The sequence below is a fragment of the Hemitrygon akajei genome, chromosome 3 (assembly GCF_048418815.1).
Source record: "Hemitrygon akajei chromosome 3, sHemAka1.3, whole genome shotgun sequence".
NCBI classification, from domain to species: Eukaryota; Metazoa; Chordata; class Chondrichthyes; order Myliobatiformes; family Dasyatidae; genus Hemitrygon; species Hemitrygon akajei.
In genome coordinates this window covers 91,887,656-91,903,686 of record NC_133126.1, presented here as the reverse complement: position 1 = coordinate 91,903,686, position 16,031 = coordinate 91,887,656, and the positions used below count along the sequence as shown (strand labels likewise).

The 16,031-nt window shown below is 41.1% G+C and overlaps 1 protein-coding gene and 1 long non-coding RNA gene across 4 annotated transcripts in view; one reads left to right on the top strand and one right to left on the bottom strand.

Moving 5' to 3' along the window:
- The window catches only part of rad51b (RAD51 paralog B), a 547,632-nt gene that overhangs the window by 104,546 nt on the left and 427,055 nt on the right, over positions 1-16,031 (top strand). The gene's annotated exons all lie outside the window — the stretch shown is intronic.
- On the bottom strand, positions 1,060-3,949 carry LOC140723482 (uncharacterized). Its single transcript, XR_012097911.1, has 2 exons — positions 3,655-3,949; positions 1,060-2,235 (listed from the first exon to the last, which is right to left on the bottom strand). It is a non-coding gene; the product is annotated as an uncharacterized lncRNA (long non-coding RNA).

Below are 16,031 nucleotides of genomic sequence, written 5' to 3'. Positions count from 1 at the left end.
CACAGTCTGTAATCACATCTCAATGGAGATGTTATTTCATTGATCTTCTCAAGGATCTGTTATAGCCCAAATTATTGTGGATTTACTTATTGATTCACCCCCGAATGCTAAGCTGCATTATCTCTGACGAAGAGGCTTCTTGTGTCCATTGTGGTGTAGCTCACTTACCTTTGGTAACCACCAGACACTCACCTGTGGCTCCAAGTAGCTGTTTTCATGTGACAGTGTCCACACTCCAGCACAGGTGAGGTAACCCAGCACGGCTTATACCCCAGTGAGGTAGGGACGTGCCTGACTTAGCATGTAAAGTCAGCCGTGGCAGACTGGGTGGATGAAATCAACAGTGAGATCCAATGGCTAGGAGGGTAGTTCTGCAACATGAGATGGAGAGTGAAGGGCATGACAAGAGAGCGAAGTAGTCATGGTCATCTACTGCAACCAAGCAAGACCCCGGCTGTGATGACAACTCATACCACTGGACCTGGACTTCTGAGGTTGAGAGAGTAGAACTGCCCCAGTGCAGTTCACATCATCTAAAGACAGACTGCACAAATCTAACTGTCATCGTCAGAGCTGAAGGACAACCAATTGTTAATTAGTAATACGTTATAATAGGAAAAATAATGATAAAGAAAAATCGACAAATCAATAACCAGAGGACAGAGATTGAAGATATTAATAAATGAATCAAGGAGTACTTTTGAAGAATTTTGTTGAGGCAATGGAATCAGATCTGAAATTGGTATTGAAAGGGGAAATTACTTGACATTGCCTGATATTACTTGAAAAATAAAAAAAATGGATATTAGAAATAGTTCCAATTAGAACTAGAGCACAACAAATTGAATGGAGTTTTAGAGAATAATCATTTTCTTGATAAGCTGATTGAGTTCTTCTGCTCGGTCATTTGATATGCAAGGACTAATCTATAGTTAAGTTCAGGGACAAATTTTCTCACCATTTTCACTAAATAAACATGGCATTCATTTACCTGCTTGTAGTACTAATTATTTATCCATAGGTGTCAGTGGTTTGCTAGTTTCAGAATCAATGCTTCGTTCACATCTGAATTTGTTTTATTCAGTATTTTTGGAATTGAGTTTGTGCTTATTCAAATATAACAGAAAGTGATCAGTGCGAGCAGCAAGTTCTCCCAGTTGAGTACAGAAGAAGTCTGCCTCATTAAACATGTACCATTTCAGTTATATGTAAATATGTTTATATATGAAACTTTCTACACAATGCCACATTTAACACTTGCAAGGTAATATAGAATTAATTTAATACTTTTTGCTGGGATATATCAGTCTAGTATATACAGCATAGCACTAATTTCAGAGCAAATATGGCAAGAGTTAAATGTGAAATAAACTCCACTCTTAACACATGAAGTGTATGCAGGATAAAACACCCTCCCAATTGATCTATCAAATATTCTTGAGTTATGTGTAGCATAGGTTAAATTTACAGTAGAGGCCACTTTACCCTGTCTTACCTGAACAAAAAGAAAAGTAGTCCTACATGATCTATCCAAACACTACCAAGTGCAGAGTGAACTAGCCTTAGTTTAAAATTTTCTTTAGACACTGAAGTCCTTATCTCTGAACAACACATACACAAAAATTGGAGGAACTTAGCAGGCCAGGCAGCATCTGTAAAAAAAGAGTACAGTCAACGTTTCGGGCTGAGACCTTTGTTGAAGGGTCTCAGCCTGAAATGTTGATTATACTTTTTTTCATAGATGCTGCCTGAGCTGTTGAGTTCGTCCAGCATTTTGTGTGTGTTGCTTGGATTTCCAGCATCTGTAGATTTTCTTATCTTTGAAAAGCTTTTCTATTATTGTAATGCAGAGTATGTTGATGGAGAAAAGCAATTAATGAAAAATCCATTCTGAGTGATTCAAATGTTTGGCCAAACTTCATAAGATGATCCGGTGACCAGTCCTTCAAGATCAAGGATGACTTCTTTCCACTTATTCTTTGGGCTGTTAGATGGCTGATAAGGTCTATATGAAATCAGCATTCTGCCAGATGAGTGTATGGCCAAGGAGATGGTGTCCACCGTAGACCTCTTTCGATGATAGGTGAATTGCAGTGGGTCGAGGTTGTCTGGAAGGCTGGAGTTAATGCCTGCCATGACCATCTGGGACATGTCCTCTTCTCATTACTGCATCAAGGAGGAGGTACAGGAGCCCGAAGACCCACACTCAATGTTTCAAGAGCAGCTTCTTCCCTTCTGCCAATAGAAGAGAAACATCCATGAACACTACCTTGCTAATCCCCTTTTGCACTATTTATTTACTAAATTGCAATTTATGGTAATCTGTTATGCCTGCACTGTACTGCTGACACAAAACAACCATTTCATAACTCATGGCAGTGACAAGAAACCTGATTCTGATCCTGACCGGCTTGTTCAAGCACTTCATGATGGTGGATGTTAGAACCACTAGGCAGCAGTAATTAAGGCATTTTATCTTGTTTTTCTTAGGCACTGGGTTGATAATAGGTTTCTTAAAGCAAATTAAAACAGGCAGAGGTGAGAAATGTCTCCAAATACCCTGTCTAGCTGATCTGTGCAGGATCTAACAAGATGCAATCTTCATGTTGGGGTATTTGATGTCAGCTTCTTCAAATGTGGTGAACATTGCTTTTGTGCCGTCCTTGAAGATGGTGAAGCATTGCCTCCTTAAAGTGCTGTAGCCCTTCTGAAGAAGATGCTTCCATAATGTTATTCAGTTAGGGCATAAACCGATATCGATGGGGAAAAATAGTAATTTCTTCTTCTCAGGATGGTGTGTGACTCGGGAAGACAGAAAGCTTTAGAGTTGTGGGAGATGCTGTGGGAAAAGCTTTAGCAATCATTGCTTTGCATTGTGTAGATGATGTGCATTGCAGCCACGGTATGCTGGAAATGAAGGGAGAGAATATCCATGTTGGTCGACAGAGTGCTGTCGGGACTGATGGTTTATTCTAGATGTGATGTGCTTATGTATGTAATTACTCTCTTGCATGTACGTTAACTTGGGTAGACAGCCAGAGGCAAACTCACAGGCTTATGGAGATATTCATTTGCTCACAATCATTATTTTACACTCAACAAGATCCCACCACCAAGCACATCTTTCCCTCCGCCCCAACTACCCACTTTGCACACGGACTCCCTTGTCCAGTCGTCTCTCCCCACCAATCTCCCTCCTGGCAAGTGGAACAAGAGCAATACCTTCTCCCTCACTACCATTCAAGCCTAAACAGTCCTTCCAGGAGAGGTAACACTTCACCTGTGAGTTTGTTGGGGTCACCTGCTGTACCTGGTGCTCCCAGTGTGGCCTCCTGTATAGTGGTGAGACCCAACAAAGAATGGGAGACTACTTTGCTCAGCACCTATGCTCAGTCTGCCAGAAAAAGTGGGATCTCCTGGTGGACACCCATTTTAATTCTGTTTCCCATTCCCACTCTGACATGTCAGTCCATGGCCTCCTCTACTGTCGCGATGATACCACACTGAGGTTGGAGGAGCAACACTTTGCATTCTGTCTGGGTAGCCTCCAACCTGATGGCGCGAACATTGATTTCTCAAATTTACGGTAATTGCCCACCCCTCCCTCCCTTCATCATTCCCATTCCGTTCCCCTATCTCACTTTATCTCCTTACCTGCATCTTCCATCATCATCCTCTGGTGCTCTTTCCCCTTCTCCAACCCTTTATCTTTTTCACCAATCAACTTCCCAGCTCTTACTTCACCACCACCTTCTGGTTTCACCTATCACCTATATGTTGCAGTTTTTCCTCTCCTCCTCACGCCTTCTTACTCTGACTTCTCATCCTTTTTCTCCAACCCTGAATAAGGGTTTCAATCCGAAACATTGGGTGTTTACACTTTTCCATAGATGCTGTCTGGCCTGCTGAATTCCTCCAGTGTTTTGTGTGTGTTGCTTGGATTTCCAGCGTCTGCAGATTTTCTCTTGTTTGTGATTCTTTTATACTTGCTGGGTTCACAATTGCCTTCTTGCTCAGGCATGCATAATAAACACTCACGTAGCTATGTTTGCACATTTTACACACTTCCGTGCATGCAGAGCATGGTGACGGCAGTATGGCCTCATGCTTGTGAGTAGTTCAACATACTCTAGGGAATGCCTGACTAGAATCCTACCAGATTGTGAAATCACTACTGGTCCTAAAGGCAAAATGTATGGATCAGTGAGGCTCAGAGGAGAAAGTTATAAGATTCAAACAGAACTAAACAGCAAGCGATTTGGACCACTGGCATTCTGTTAGAAATCCACCAGCAGTGATTACTAAAAGAGTACTGTTAGCCTTGGATTCCACTGATGATATAGAGTTAGATTTAATGGTGTATTAAAGGCCAAGTGAAACAGATGTGCAGAGCTTCAGAAAAATGTTTGAGCTGAAGAGTTGTGGGTGTGGGGATTAAATGGGAAGCAGTACAAGTGGGAAACTAAATACACATTCAGGGATATGCTCAGAGCAGAAACAATATTGCTAAAATTACAGAGAATAAGTAAGCAGCTCAGAATCAGCCTGAAGGCAGGATAAAATTAAAATTAAGGTCCTGGTAATCAGAGTACTGGGACTTAGAAGTCATTTGAGGATAGTGAAACATGAATGAAGAAGACAGCATAGCAGGAAATTCTGGAAAGGAGCCAATGATACTAGGTTTGATACAAACTAAATGTATGATCAAGAACATATGGGTGTTTTATGAGAGATTTTGCCTAAAGCTGCTTGTATCAGACATCTTGTCTTTCAGATGAGATGTTAAGCCACAAACTCTGCAGGACCATGTTGGAAAAGGAAACACTTTCCCAGTGTCCAGTTAATATTCATCTGGCAAATTGTAACTGTTCTGTTTGTGGGAGCTTGCTGTGCACAAATTGGCTGCCAGCTGTTCCACATTTCAATCATATCTGCAACTCTAAAGTATGTTTGGCTGTAAAGGATTGTGTGTATCCTGGAAGTTGTGAGGAATATAGAAGCAAGCATGACTTTTTTTTACAAAGTGGACAGTGTACCATTGTCATGCCTTTTAATGTGATTTAAGATTAATTTATATCAGCATATTGATATATGACTATAGCTTGGGCTCACTCTAGATCCATAAAGCGGAGGAGGTCCTTAGGAGACTATGTGGTGGCCACCTCAGCCCACATAATACACTCCATACAATTTTTCTCGCCACTCCAGGAAGACCATTCTGTAGAAATTACCCCTTTGTGCTATGATACAAAGGCAGCCCTTTGCTGTGGTTAATGTTTTAGGTAGGGTGCAGAAAGATTCCCTTGGGCATGAAGGTGTTAAAGTGGAATCATTTCCCCTCCCCCTCCCATGCCGTGAATGGAGAACGAACAGATGTTCTGTCTGAGACACTGCATTATAACAGCCAAAAAGAGCCAGGAAGTTTCCCAAAGCCAGTTTAGAGAGACACTGCTCCTTTTGTAGGCCCCGAACAATCTTATGCACACAACATCCTCTCATTCCCCTCTGTCTTATCCTGCTCTCACAAACCACCTCCAAAATGTGCTCAAATACATAGAACAGTTCCAAAGAAGTAGTGTTCTCATTTTCTGTAAGATTTGGGGTGAAAATCTGAAGTAAACTTAAAATCTGAAAGTGGTGTTTGTGAATACACTAGGTTTAACCCTTTCTGTACCAAAGCAGAATGATCAGATTTTACGATTGCTTGTCCATAGATGTCACTATCACATATTTTCCTATTCTTCCCCCATTTCTGATTAAATGGTTTTCTGTTTTATATTTTGCATCCAGTTTCCTTTTAAAAACAACAAATGATTCGACTTTAGGTTCTGTTTTTTGGTAATATTTTTCCATTTCTCTCTTTTATAAGGTCAGCGTGGGCAACTTTTAAAACTTAACTTTGTTATCAACTTTTCAGTGAAACATTCTTATATTCCTGTGAGCAATTATCCTTTTTCCTAAGTGTAATTGAAAAGTGAGCTAATAAGTGAACTAGAGGAATGCCAAGGTCTTAAACAGTCCTTCCAGGTGAGACAGACATTCACGTTCCTAGACATGTGCTTAAATAACTACAGCCCAATGGCTCTGACATCTACCATCATTAAGGTGCTTTGGGAGGCTGGTTATGGCATACATTAGCTCTTGCCTCTCAGACAACCTTGACTCACTGCAATTTGCCTACCGCCGAAACAGATCTACAATCTCCCAGGCCCGACACTCATCTCTGGAGCATCTGAACAGTAAAGAAACCCATGTCAAACTATAGTTTATTGACTACAGCTCAGCCTTCAATACAATATATCGAAGCAAACTCATCATCAAACTCCAGACCCTAGGAGTCGATTCTTTGCTCTGCAATGGGATTCTTGATTTCCTGTCCAAGAGACTGCACTCAGTAATGATAGGCAACAACATCTCTGCCACAATTATTCTAAACACTGGTACTCCACATGGTTACATCTTCAACCCCCTACTCTACTTCCAAAACACTAGTGACTGCATGGCATTCTACAAGTTTGCAGATGATCTCGCTGTATTCGGCCATATCTCGAATATTAATGAGTCCCAAGTACAGGAAGGAGATAGAGAGCTTAGTAGCATGGTGCCATGACAGGAACATTTCTCTCAATGTCATCAGAACAGAAGACCTGGTGGATGACTTCAGGAAGGATGGCAGAGTACATACTCCTGTTCACATCATTGATGTTGAGGTTGACAGGACTGAGGGCTTCAGGTTCTTAGGAATGAACATCACCAGCAGCATGTCCTAGTCCAACCACATAGATAGCATGGCCAAAAGAGCTCACCAGTGCCTCTATTTCCTCAGGAGGCTGAAGAAATTTGATGTGTTTCTGTTGAGATTTATATTGATGCATCGTAGAAAGCAACCTATTTGGATACATAACAGTTTGCTATGGCAACTGCTCTGCGCATGACCACAAGAAACTGCGGATTTGTGGACACAGTTCAGCACGTCATGGAAACTGGCCTCCTCTCAATGGACTCTAGTTATTCTTGTTGCTTCAATAAATTAGCTAGTATAATAAAAAATCCCACCCACCCCAGACAATCTCTCTCCTCCTTATTTCTATCAGATACAAAAGCCTGAAAGAACGTTCCACCAGGCTCAAGCCAGCTTCTACCCTGCAGTTTTAAGACTGCTAAATAGTTCCCTAGTATGATAAGGTGGACTATTGACTTCACAATCTACCTCCCTATGGTCTTGCATCTTATTAGGAAGGTGTGGGCTGACCTCTCCTCACAGCATGTAAACAGCTCCTCCAAGGAGGGAGTTCGGAGCAGCAAATTTCTGGGGTTGCATATAAAGGACAATCTCACCTGGTCTCTCAGCACCACTTTTTTAATCAAGAAAGCACAGCAGTGTCCCCATTTCCTGAGGAGATTGAGTTGACTGAGGCCTCACCCACCTCCAACCTGTTCCGTCTAACCAATTTTTACAATAGTTTTTTTTACAAGAGCAGTATTGAGAGTGTTCTGACCAGTTGCATCACTGTTGGTACAGGAATTGGAAGGCATCTGATTGCAAGACCCTACAAAGGATTGCAAGTACTGCTGAGAGGATCATTGGGCTGTCTCTTGCACCCATCCCAAAGTATTATTCAGAAACCTGTGTATGCAAGGCCCCTCCCCCTCCCCCTCCCCCTCCTATCAGACAGAAGGTACCATAGCACTGGACAAGGACTGTTAGGATGGGGATCAGCTTCTTCCCTCAGGCTGTGAGACTACTGAACTCCCTGCCACCACCCAGGTCTCATTTATGAGGTGACAGTAATGTTACGGTATTTACATTTTTTTACTTGTATCATAAATGCATCTTAAGCTAAATGCCAATCTTCTGGAATATATATAATTTATTTGAGGTAATATTGCTTTATGTGCTGTGTGTGAGTTATATGTACACCTTGGTCCAGAGGAAAGTTGTTTCATTTGGTGGTATGCATGTACAATGCAAACTAGTTGGGATGTAGAGGTTTCGCTGGCTACTCACTCTGCAGAACCTAGTCTCTCCTCAGCATTACAAGGGCTGCAAAGGGAAGAAACATCAGGACCATCACAGAGGCTGCTGAGGGAGCCTCCAGGTGGCTATGGATCAAGAGGTGTGACCCATGGACCAATGCTGCTGGGACACGTGAAGAGGCCTGATCAACCTTGGCTGGGTCACTTGGGTGAGAGTGCCTGATGCTGAAAGACCCGAAGCACCCAGTGATCCAGGTTCCATCATGGATGATGTGTCCCTGCGCATCCTAGGGATGTATCTCACCATTATACGGTTGAAAGACAAAAAACTTGAACCTGAGCAAGATAAATGCATGAGGGAGAAATGAATAGAAGGTAATGCTGATAGGATAATATAAGTTAGAGCAATTTGAGCACGAATGCCAGTGAGTTAAGACAAATGGCCAACTTGGCTTTGCAAGGAATTTTGTGATTTAAATACTCTAGAAGTTGTAATAATTAAACTCATAAGGCATATCAATTACCTAGCGGTGCTCCTGTTCAGAAGGCTGTATAGCTTCATTGGACTCTAGAGCACACAGCTTGTAATATTGCAGATACGCTAATCTGCAAACTTTGCCTGCGTAGACTGAACACAATGACCCTAACAATAACCATATGTATTTTGAACCTGATTAAAGTCTCCTAGCTTTTATATCAATTCTCTTAAAGCATGAATGTTGACTAAAACTTCCAGCCTGTCAGCAACAACATTCAGTCATTTAAGAGGTCAGTGCTTAAATTCAACTTGTCCAAATTTTAGTGGGACATTTTTTTCTTATTCCTTGAAACTTTTTGAGTTGCTATGAATTGTCAGGCCTTATATAAATATGAGTTTTGGCTGGTCCAGTCATGAGGGACTTAGTCTGATTTAGTTTGGAGAAACTATGTTTACTTACATTAGAACAGAAGGCTGAAAAAGATATGGAATAGTGTTGCTCAAAATCAAAAGGGTCTCATGCATCTGGAAGGATATGACCTTGCAGCAGTTTAGTATTGTGGCAAATGGATGGCAAAGATTTGAAATGCAGAAAAGATGAAGTGTTGTGATATGCAGTGCCTTTAAGTATGGTGGAAACTGATTCTGTAGTAGATTTATAAAGAACAAACTTGAAAATTCAGGACTGAGGAAAGAGAACAGGAGATGGGGATTGATTGGATCAATTCAAAGAACCAGCAGAAGCACAAAGAGCCTTTTATCCTGAACTGCATGATTCTATAATTTGCCAAACAAGCGTATAAGAGAAAGAAAACATGCTCTTAATCCTGCAAGAGTATAAGAAACTGACCCATTGCTCTCTCTGAAGCCATTTAGAGAGTGAGTAAAGGTGACACAAACAAATGAGTGCATTTGTACCCAAGGGGCTGAGCTGCAAGCTGGAATTCCACACGCAGTCCCTGCGAATTCTCCTGCTGGGCTGTGGTCGTGTAGTACTCTGTTCGGTACTGACCCGTGTAATGCTTCAGCTCAATCAAAAAATAAAGTGTTTCTACGGCTGGCTTAGTATGTCAATACTGACATCTGTTAAAGGCTTCAAACTCTTCAAAAAGCAGTTGTTTGTTCTTAGTGGCCCGCAGTTTAGACTGAGTGCTCTGAAGGTTACAAAGTGCATTCAGAACGAAAGACTGACCACAATAATAAACTAAGTAATTTTAGGCCCGTTGGGTTAACTTTGGCGATGGGCAAATTATTGGAGTTGATTCTAAGGAAAAGTATGAGCCTTCCTAGAGAAAGTTGTAGATTAATTGGGTACAACCAGCATGGATTTGCTAGGGGAAGGTCAAGTCTGAATAACTTGATTTAATTCTTTGAGGAAGTTTGGTGAGAGTGGTGTGGCGTTTAGAAAGGCTTCATATTAGCAAGCTGGTCAAAAAGTAAAGGTCCAGTGGCAAGTTGGATCCAAAATTGGCTCAGTGGTGTTGTTCAGGACACTTTTTTTAAACTGCAGGGCAGTCCCAGTGGGAATCCATAGAACTCTAAGCTCAGTCCTTGTTTTACATAAAATACAGTTGTGATTTATTATATATAGTAAAGTAGTATCTATGATATGAGTGTAGGGTTCAGAAGTTCACAGCCAACAATGTTGAATGCAGAAACAGCATCATGTTTAAGAATTTCTAGGATGAGTAACTGAAATGCTGTGATCTAAATGTAGGGGATATGATGAAGAATTTTAGAGGTAATCAATACTTGTAGTTTATAGTGAGGGGGAAAACTTCAAACAGTAGGAGGATATAGGTGACACATACCAAATGTTGGAGGAACTCAGCAGGCCAGGTCTATGATCCTGCTGAAGGGTCTCAGCCTGAAACATCATCCGGACTCTTTCATAGATGCTGCCTGGTCTGCTGAGTTCCTCCAGCATTTTGTGTGTGTTGCTTGGATGTCCAGCACCTGCAGATGTTTTCTTGTTTGTGATAGGAAGATACAAGTCATTTGTGCCGAACAATTTCAAGTAGAATTTAATTTATAGAGTTGAAATAGGTAGAGAAATGCGACAAGGTCAAGAGAATATATAATAAATGGGATAAACTTGAGTGGTGTGGTGGAACAGAGAATCATGGACTGTGAAAGGTAGCAAAGTAAGTCAATAAGATAGTTAATACGTATGGATTATTTTCCTCTGTTAGACAAAGCATAAAATATATAAGCAAGAAGGTTATGGTGGAACAGTACACCACACTAGGTAGTCCTCAGCTTGACTATTCTTGCTGTTCTGGTCAGCAGACTATAGGAGAGATGTGATTGCACTGGAGCAAGTACAAAGGAGATCAATTAAGTATTGCTATGACTGGAGTTTTGTAGCTATGAGGAAAGACTGGATAAGGTCAAGTTGTTTTCTTTGAAATAGAGTAGGTTGAGAAGAGACCTGAAAGAGGTATAGAAAACAGAGGGGTTTAATGCAAGTAAGGAGATCTATTTCCCTTCGCAGAAGAGATATAGATTTAAAGTAACTGTTAGAAGTATTACAGGATAAATAAGGCAAATAAATCACCTGAAGAGTAGTAGAGGTTTAGAACACACAGTCTGCAAGGTTGGTTGAGATAGAAACCTTTATAATATTTAAGTGTTCAAGGATGTTTAATGAAGTGTCATAACTGGAAGATGGGATTACATTGGGTTGCTCCCTTTGACCAGCTTCAACACATTAGGCCAAAGAAACTCCACTTGTTTTGTAAATTTTCTGTGATTCACTCCTTTATTCACAAATGTGTGGACCAAGTCTTTTCAAAAAAAGAAAACATTGCTAAAGGGAAGAAATGCGTCAAATGAACAAATCCATTCAAAAGACTTAAAACAAATAATGGGCCATAAGACTTGTTCTTGTGCTGTATGATTATATGGTTCCTGAATCAAGCTGCATCGATAATCCAGGTTCCTCTTGAAGGATTTGCCAGTGGATGCAGTATTTGACATACACCCATACTTGGGTATCTGCTGCATATTGAATGAACCTTTTGGTTTTCAGCTGTACTTCCCTTGATTATCATCCAATGGCTCTTCATTAGTCGGGGCTTGTTGAGGGACATAGGTAAGGATAGGATCATCTATGCTATTCCCTGTATGTGTTAGTTTTACAGTATATCTTACCCAAAGGCTGGCACGGATTTTGTTTTATAAACTCCCATGGAGTGTATATTTATGTATAATATAAAATATTCCACAGAGCAGGGAGATTCCTGTTTCAGACCTCAATATGGCCTTGCACCTTTTCTGCCTAAACTGCTCTCTGTAACTCTACACTGTATTCTGCATTTTGTTATTGCTTTTCCCTCAATGCACTGATATGGGAAATTTTCTGTATGGGTGGCAGCAGAACAAAGTATTTTCCTGTACCTCGGTGGATGTGACAATAATAAACAAATTTACCAATTTCTCCGGTCACACTCTGAAATAAGAAAAGGGGAAATTAATCAGACTTGTAACTGATCATCACTGACATTCTAAATTTCTTGGACTGGAGATGGTGTGGTAAGGGAGCACTTGCCACACTTTCTCTAGTCCAAGAACTGGATCCAATCCAACCCAATCTTTGCAGTGACATCATATTCAAATCTTAATGCCTTATAATATTGAGTAATTAAAAATAAAAATTGACAAAATTTCTTGTCCATCCCCTGAGTTCAATGTTGCCCTCAGCTGTTAAATAATGGCAGTGGGTCACTTTGTCATCGCCAATATGTTGAAGAACATCCTGTAGGAACACTCTCACCGTTTATAGCAAAGGGCTCAATGGGAAGAGGTAAATCACAGTGTGCACAGTTTTCTAGGAATGCTGACACTCCATAACTGCCTCTATTGTCACAATATACAAAATGTTAGATAATCTGCAGTGATGTCATTTGAGGGTAACTATGGGTTAGGACATCAAAAAAAAGTTGTGTGCTCTTTTTATATTGCATAGGAACTCCCTATCTCACTCAGAGGGAATAAGTAGGCACAGTTTAAATCTCATCTAATGGAAGAGATCTGATGGCACTGCTAAAATTGTGTCCCTATCACTGGTTTGGTATTTCAACCCTAGTCTCTTGCCATTGAACTACAGGTAAAACTGGAAAATAACTTTGCATGCTTCCAGATCAAAATGAAGTTGGTGCAAGTATTATGTGAATTCTGTTCATTTTTTCCCCATAACAGCTTCTTGTAACCATTCCTGTAAATAATTTTGTGGTTTAACTGGACGTGGGTACTGTTTGTTTTTCAGGTGCTTTAGTCTATTGTATCTAGTGAAAAATACATCCTTGCTTGACTTCTAATACATCAGATAGGTCACGATTTATCCTTTGTCAGCCCAGCTAAACATTCTGTTTCATGGGTCATCACACTTCTGACTGTCCTCATATCCAGTGCGTTCTGTAAATTTTCTGACGTCCCAAGCTGTAATAGTGTTGCGCTAACTGTGAGACTACTGTGGCATTTAAGCTTAAATAAAAGTCCGCTCGTGTCTAATGTTATACTAAGTTCCTTTTATTCATCACTTTCTCACACAATGGCCACGTTTAACCTCTGGACTGGCAATAACTTGGATTTAAAATCCTTCACATTGTTTTCAAATCTTTCCGTGGCCTCTTTAATCTTCTTCTGCTTGACATTCCTCCACAAATTCTGCCCTTGTATCATTGTCGGTTTAATCATCCTACAGTTCTGTTCAGCTGTCCAGGACCTTACTCAGAATCATGTTTCATATCACTGGCATATGTTGTTAAATCTGTTAACTTTGTGGCAATTCATGACAAATAGAAAAAAAACCCTGAATTACAGTAAGTATATTTATGTGTATTAAATAATTTAGTTAAAATAAGTAGTGCAAAAACAGAAATAAATTGAAAATCATAATGAAGTAGTGTTCATGGGTTCAGTGTCCATTTAAAAATCAGATGGCAAAGGGGAAGAAGCTGTTCCTGAAGCATTAAGAAGAGGGACGCCTCACGTCTTAATAAGCTGGTAAGGAAGGCGGGCTCTGTCGTGGGCAAAGTACTGGAGAGTATAACATCGGTAGCTGAGCGAAGGGCGCTGAGTAGGCTACGGTCAATTATGGAAAACCCTGAACATCCTCTACATAGCACCATCCAGAGACAGAGAAGCAGTTTCAGCGACAGGTTGCTATCGATGCAATGCTCCTCAGACAGGATGAAGAGGTCAATACTCCCCAATGCCATTAGGCTTTACAATTCAACCGCCAGGAGTAAGATATGTTAAAGTGCCGGGGTTGATTGTATTTAATGTATTTAGGTAAACTACTTAAGAACTTTTTAAAAGCTATTATTAATGCTTTTTGAGAGAGTGATTTAGATGAATATCATATTTTTACTGAGTTAAGTATTGTATGTAATTAGTTTTGCTACAACAAGTGTATGGGACATTGGAAAAAATGTTGAATTTCCCCATGGGGATGAATAAAGTATCTTATCTATCTATCTATCTATCTATCTATCTTTCTGAATCTCTGAGTGTGTGCCTTCAGGTTTCTGTACTGCCTTCTTTATGGTAATGAGTGGGCATGTCCTGGGTGGTAGAGGTCCTTAACGATGGACACTGCCTTCCTGAGGTACTGCTCCTTGAAGATGTCATGGAAACTACGGGGGTAAGTACCCATGATGGAGCTGACTAATTTTGCAATTTATTGCAACTTTGATCCTGTGTGATAGCCTTCCCCCTTTGCCAGATGGTGATATAGCCAGTCAGAATGCTCTCCGCGGTTGATCTGTAGAAGTTTTCGAGTGTTTTAGGTGACAAACCAAATCTCTTCAAACTCCTAATGAAATATAGCTGGTCTTGGCCTTCTTTATTGCTGCTTCAATATGTTGCATCCAGGATAGGTCCTCAGAGATATTGACACCAGGAACTTGAAATTGCTCACTCTCTCCACTTCTGATCCCTCTATGTGGATTAGTGTGTGTTCCCTCATCTTACCCTTCCTGAAGTCCACAATCAGCTCTTTGGTTTTACGAATGTTGAGTGCAAGGTTGTTGCTATGACCCCACTCAACTAGCTGGTATATCTTGCTCCAGTACACCCTCTCGTCACCATCTATGATGCTGCCAGCAATGGTTGTATTATGAGCAAATTTATAGATGGCATTTGAGCTCTACCTAGCCGCACAGTCATGGGTGTAGAGAGAGTAGAGCGGTGGGTTAAGCACACATTCCAGTGGTGCTCCTGTGTTGATTGTCAGTGAGGTGGAGATTTTTTTTCCAATCTGCACAGATTGTGGTCTTCTGGTTAGGTAGTCGAGGATCCAGTTGCAGAGGCCCAGGTTCTGTAGCTTTTCGATCAGGACTGTAGAAATGGTGGTGTTGAATGCTGAACTATAGTCAATGAACAGCATACTGACATAGGTCTCTGTATTGTCCAGGTGATCGAAGGGAAGCCATTGAGGTTGCATTTGCCGTAGACGTATTGTGATGATAGAGAAATTGCAGTGGGTCCAGGTACTTACTGAGACGGGAGTTGATTCTAACCTCTCAAAGCATTTAGATAGATGATAGATAGATAGATACTTTATTCATCCCCATGGGGAAATTCAACTTTTTTCCAATGTCCCATACACTTGTTGTAGCAAAACTAATTACATACAATACTTAACTCAGTAAAAAATATGATATGCATCTAAATCACTATCTCAAAAAGCATTAATAATAGCTTTTAAAAAGTTCTTAAGTCCTGGCGGTAGAATTGTAAAGCCTAATGGCATTGGGGAGTATTGACCTCTTCATCCTGTCTGAGGAGCATTGCATCGATAGTAACCTGTCGCTGAAACTGCTTCTCTGTCTCTGGATGGTGCTATGTAGAGGATGTTCAGAGTTATCCATAATTGACCGTAGCCTACTCAGCGCCCTTCGCTCAGCTACCGATGTTAAACTCTCCAGTACTTTGCCCACGACAGAGCCCGCCTTCCTTACCAGCTTATTAAGACGTGAGGCGTCCCTCTTCTTAATGCTTCCTCCCCAACATGCCACCACAAAGAAGAGGGCGCTCTCCACAACTGACCTATAGAACATCTTCAGCATCTCACTACAGACATTGAATGACGCCAACCTTCTTAGGAAGTACAGTCGACTCTGTGCCTTCCTGCACAAGGCATCTGTGTTGGCAGTCCAGTCTAGCTTCTCGTCTAACTGTACTCCCAGATACTTGTAGGTCTTAACCTGCTCCACATATTCTCCATTAATGATCACTGGCTCCATATGAGGCCTAGATCTCCTAAAGTCCACCACCATCTCCTTGGTCTTGGTGATATTGAGACGCAGGTAGTTTGAGTTGCACCATATCACAAAGTCCTGTATCAGTTTCCTATACTCCTCCTCCTGTCCATTCCTGACACACCCCACTATGGCCGTGTCATCAGCGAACTTCTGCACATGGCAGGACTCCGAGTTATATTGGAAGTCTGATGTGTACAGGGTGAACAGGACCGGAGAGAGTACGGTTCCCTGCGGCGCCCCTGTGCTGCTGACCACCGTGTCAGACCTACAGTCTCCCAACCGCACATACTGAGGTCTATCTGTCAAGT